Source organism: Poecilia formosa, unplaced genomic scaffold, assembly GCF_000485575.1.
Source record: "Poecilia formosa unplaced genomic scaffold, Poecilia_formosa-5.1.2 Scaffold7, whole genome shotgun sequence".
NCBI classification, from domain to species: Eukaryota; Metazoa; Chordata; class Actinopteri; order Cyprinodontiformes; family Poeciliidae; genus Poecilia; species Poecilia formosa.
The window spans coordinates 1,544,528-1,550,538 of record NW_006799946.1 but is presented as its reverse complement, the minus strand read 5'-3'; positions in this window follow the sequence as shown (position 1 = coordinate 1,550,538).

Here is a 6,011-nt window from a genome sequence, read left to right as displayed (position 1 = left end):
CTTATAAAATACTTTAATGAATAATGAAAATAATTTTATCTATGAGTTTTGAGTTAGATTGACACATTTACGTAATTTTAATCATTCATATACTTACTACATGTAATAATTTCCAATTTTATTGAAATTTTCACAGTTCTCTATCAACCTATTTGATTTTGCCACTTTTGGCCCCCCATACCAGCTCTGTGCCCAACCCCAAATTATATCATTTGGGGTTCATTTTGGTGAGTTACGAATGTAGGGAATATGAATCTGCATTTTTATTGTTTCCCTTTTTTTGTGCCAAAATACAGAAGCGTACAAATTTGTTTGCACCCTTTGCAAAGATGCATATGAACCTTTTGAATATATTTATCAGTATTGCAGTATCATAACAGTGAACATGTTTGATTGTTTCATCATTTAAGTTGAGTAAATTTTTTCAGAGGGAGAAAAAGTAATCTATTCTTACTGCATTCTTAATACTTTTTATTTGCTTCTATGGTCCAGTGTGTTGATCTGACGATATGCTTTGGATTATATGCAGCATATATAATCTATCAAATCTTTATTTAAAAAATTTTGCAATGCCTTGCACCCAGTTTGTTACGAAAAGTTTGTCCTGAGCCTTGTCTGATCACAGCTCCATTTAAAGTCTCACACATCTTTAATCTTTTCTTTTTTTATGGAGACTTGGTAAACCTCAAAATGGCTCATCTGATTCATTTGAACAGCTTGTTCTTTTTTCTCTCTCATTCTGAAGAGAATTAAGTCTGGGTCATGTCAGGTTTGAACTCTATTAGAACATTAAATGGGGTTATGAATTAAAAGTTTCAATTTAGAAACTAAACTGTATCTGCAATGGGCTCCTCTTTGTGTATCTGCAAAAAAAAAAAAAAAAAAAAAAGTGGAGGCCACATTTTTTTTAACATTAGACTTTTTCCCACTGACTGAATATACTGAAGATAAAGAGTGGAGCTTTCTGCAATTTCCATTAAGAGATAATGCTTCTGCAATGCAAATGATTTACTTTAAAATATATTTTACATCTGTTTTTCAGTAGGGGTGCCAATACTTTTGTTTGCAGTCTGAAGTATGAGCTAAAGTAATGATGCAGCAACTAAAAAACATCTTTAAAACAAGAACAGTGTTAAATTTATCTTTGTTTTTGTGTTGCTTGTTATTTTTATCTTCTTGTTTTTCATGTGTATCTGCCTTTTGTCCAGAAGCGAAATTTTACTTTCACACATTCAAACCAAGTGATGCCTTCAAATGAAAGAAAACCATGCAGTCATATCTTCTGTACCAAGTTGATATTGTATTTTTATATTCTATTTTGTACACCAAAAAAACAAAAAACATTAAATGACATTTTTAGATAAGAGAAATTATGCCTTATTATGGATAAAGAATCAGTTTAAGGTCAAACTATCCTTCATGTGCCATCAGTAATACTTATTTCCTGATAAACTGGAGTTCTCTGTTTTAACTTTTTTGAGCCTATGAGATCAGCATTGCTTGCCCTTTGTGCCTTTTTTTTTGTATACGACAACGAGTGTGACAATTAACAGTGTAGTACAACATTAATCTACTCTTTGGTGCCAAGTTTAGGTTACTAACTGTTACCACTTCTGTGATTATTAACCACTTTAATGGTATCTGTCTCTGCCTCCTTTTTAAAGAATAAAAAGTGTGTCTAAGATGGTTTAAAAAAAACACATGTGCTGAATGGTGATCTTTTAACTTTTATCTGAGGAATAACTATTTGTTCAAGTATTAAACTCTTAGATGTAAAACTAACAAACTTTGTTGCTTCTTCTCTGTAGCACTTAATTATGCAAAACAGCTTCCTTTCTGCATACTAATCGCCAAAAACTCTTTAGATTCACAGAGGATTAAAAAAAAAACAACAAAAAACACCAAGTGGACTCTTTAGCCAAAATGCAGGGAAAAGGCCAAACTGTGTTTTTTCCCACTTCTCCTTTTCTGTTTTTTTTTTTTTTTCTTCCTGTGCAATTCAAGTGGACATCATATACACACACACACATCCAAGTGGGTAATAAGAGAGAAGAAAACACCCAACTCACCATGGTTTCTCACAGGCATGCACATGTTTAACAGAAAAACGAAGGGGAGGGGAGATGCAGGTTTGAAGGCCGAGCTGACCGGGGAATTGAAGGAAAATTGATAGTGCAAGCTCGCCCTCGAACATCTGCAAAAGTAAATATTAGACGGGATCAGAGTCTGTCCCTAAAGCCTCGGGAAAAACTAAGCTTTAACACCCTACACATGTCTTGATGACTTACATTTGCTTGAGCTCATCTTTAAAGCCCCCTTTTTTTTGTACAGTTCAATCCTCATGCTTTTGAGTTTGAGAGCGAAAATTCCCTTTAAAGTCTCATGTAAAAAGTTTCACACGCAGAAAAAAGGAGAAAAAAAAAAGTAGAATCACGTGGGGGTTTTCAGTGGTGAATGCAGCAGTGGGTGGCTCATTCGTCCTCTCCCTGCCCTTCCTGCTTTCATTGTAAAGTTGGGGAGTGGGAGAGGGGAGAAAGAGGAGGGGGGAGGTCTGATATTGAACTTCATGTTTGGAGTTGATCCTGCTCTGTGGCTACAACCCCAACCCCCTGATCACGGACAGAGAAAGGACATAATGTGACCGCTGCTGACAATCCTCTGGACAGGAAGAAGCACAAGTGGAGATAGCGAGAGAGGAGAAGAGGGGTGGGGGTATTAAAGTGTGACTGTGTGTGTTTGTTTGTGTGCATGTGTGGATTAAAATGGGTGGGGTCTCCACGAGTGTTGGGCTGTGTGTGTGTGTCTATGTGCTCTCGTCTTTGCTTTTCCTGTTTTCTCTCCAGTTTTGTGCTGTTTTTCATACCTCTCCCCTCACCCCCCCAATTCTCTTGGAATGAGACCCTCTTAAAAGCAGCTGGTAATGTATTCTGCAGTCAGCTCTCAGCACGGCCAGCACCGGGGGCCCAGCGTTCCCACAGCTCCCACAGCTCACAATTGAAGTGTGATTGTGCGCATGTGTGTGTCAGTGTCTGCGTGAGGCAAATAATAGAAGAGAGCGAAAGGGGAAGACAGGTTTGTTCAACATGTGCCCTTCGCAGATTTCTTCTGGTTTGGCTATTTTGTTTGTCAAACTTAAATCTACCAAATCCAGTTTTGATGTCAGACAAAAAAAAAAAAAAAAGCCTGAGTATATACCAAAAGCATCTTGTAAACTTTATTTATTTAGGGGGGGGAAAGTTATTGAACTGAGCCCTAAGTGGAGAAAAAAATTCTCAGTGATTTTTAAATCATTTACCTGTCATTTACATTTTCTTTAGAAAGTTAAATTCAATTTCACTATAGCCAAACCTTGGCCTCATCATCAGCACACTTGTTGCCGACAACATGAAGTAGGCTAAAATATCTCAAAAAGTACAAATGGCAAAACAGAGTTAATTCTAAGTATCCTATTAAAGATTGCAGCTAAACTGAAAAGCTAGTTGTTCCACTTATTAAGTGGGATTACTGGTAATAAGCCTTTTACATTTTAAGGAATTTAGCCACATCCTTTTCTTGCAGAGTTGATTTGGGGTTCCCTTGTGTGACAAGGTCTGTTTAGCCTCATATCACAGCATCTCAATTGGATTTAGGCCCAGCCTTGGACTAGGCCACTTGAAAATCTTCACTTAGTGTTTTGTTGAGGTTAAGATCACCAACTGATGTCTGGACATTCTCCCACAGGGTTTTCTGATACCGAGCCGAATTCAATGGTTACATCAACTACAAAACACAGTAATTTCAGACCACCACCATGTTTGACTGTGATAATAATGAAACATAGCTTCAACTTAACTGTCTCTTCAATCCACACAGCATTTTCATGAGCTTGTGGGAGGATGTTTTTGGCAAATGTGGGCCAGAACTCTGTGTTCTTTTTTGGTTAGCGGTGGTTTTAACCTTTAAGCTCTCCTTTGGGTGCCATTTTATGCCCAGTCTGCTGCTGCTTTTTTAAATCATAAACTCTGACCTTAACCGAGGTGAAGGAGGCTTGCGGTGCTTCAGATGTTGTCCTGGGTTCTTCTATGACCTCATGGATGAGTCGCAGGTGTGCTTCTGGACTAATTTCCTCTGCAGCAGGTTTATGTCAGTAACTGAAGTGATTTCTTCAGTCAATTGATGAGACAGTTAATCGGCTTGGATGTGACGAGTGAAACTGTACTCTGCTTGACAACAACATGTGACTAATCACAACTTAAAACCCAGTTTTATTTTGACTCTGGTTATCTTTGTATGGCATAGAAAGTTACTAGATGATCTGATATACTTAGTTTTTGACAAAACAAAACCAAAAAATGAGAAATCTGTTAGGGGACATCAATATTTTCACAGCACTATGAATTCACATAATGAAAAGCTCCAGATTTCTTCTGCCTGGTAAATATTTGATGACTGAGCAGAGGAGGAGTGATTTTAGGCCTGTAAGCTGCTCAAAAGTTGTATTTCAAACCCGTCTTCCTCCGCTTTCTCTCCCTTGTCCTCTTCCCATGTAAATAAGGCCAACTCCCCCTAACTCCACACACCCCTCGGAGGCAGTTTAAAGACCCAACACTGTCTCCTTGTCAACCGGCTTACACTGGGGTCCTGTCGTGGCCTCTCTGTCTTTTGTGTTTGGGAGCTCAGAGAGACAGAATGAAAGAGAGAGAGAGGGAGAGCTGGAGAGAGAGAGAGAGAAAGTAGAAAGCAAGGAGGGAGAGGATGAAAAGTTCCTGAAAAAAGATAACAGAGATGACATCACAGCTATTTCATCCAACAAGTAAAAATGTGGTTTGTACCCCAGTGATGATGATTAGCCAGAAGCACAAAATGTGTGCTAGCTCCATCTGAGAGCGGAGAGAGAGAGGCCCACAGCTGAATGGCGCATTGTGGGAAAGACAGTGGGCACACTGGGCAGTAACACAGAACACTAACTCACACATCATGCCAGAGAGTCTGAAAACACCCACACTGGGCGACAATGGCAAACTTCATCGCTTCGTTTGGCCCCTTCTGAATACACACACACAATGGCCGCATCCAAATAAGACGCTCTGTTATTTGTGAAATTCAACACACTGCATTCCTTCAGAGTCTCTGTCCCCTTTGACCGGCAGCAGATGTCCGCCTGGGCAGAGCCGCGGTGAACCTGCGTCTTCGCATATGCACATGCAAGAAGGATGTTCTGAATGAGGGTTGCATCATAAAGACTGATATGAATCACATGGAAGATGCCTTTAAATCAATTGAGCATTTCTACCTCAATTTCTCATAACGTCACGCTATCTTATCTTGTATCTGCATGTTCTGGGCCCCATTAAACTAAATCACTTAATCAAATCAGGCCTAATTAGAAAGGAGACTGAGGAGGACCAGGATAAACAAGCCTGACTCAATGTTTCTGGTCTCATCTGGACTGCTGGCTCTTTGCTGCTTCCCTGTGTAGCATGTCAGGAACTACAGCTGCTTTCGGGATGCGTTTAAAAGCTGAAACAGGTAAGATAAGGAAAATGAAGGACTACAAACCTGTATCCCCTAAGGAAAATGCCTACACAGACTTTTGGATGATCTGTCGAGTTCCTAAAGTTTTCATTTCTGTACAAATGGATTCAAAATGAATAGTTGTCCTTTTTGAAAAAAGCATGTTTTAATAATCTAAGTTAAAATTATAAGACAGCATGTCAGCTATTTCATGCAACAAGTAAAAATGTGATTTACGCTCATTATGTCAAGATAAGAATTTAGTTGTGATATTATCAGACTCTATCTTGTTTTTAAATTAAAGGACTATTTCATGTTTACCCAATTTCATCACATTTTCAAAAATAATACTGAAGCTCATAAATGATAGACTTCTAAAGTTGTATTTCAAACCCGTCTTTCTCCGCTTTCTCTCCCTTGTCCTCTTCCCATGTAAATAAGGCCAACTCCCCGTAACTCCCCCTGATATATATATATATATATATATATATATATATTTCATAAATAAGTTATGAAAT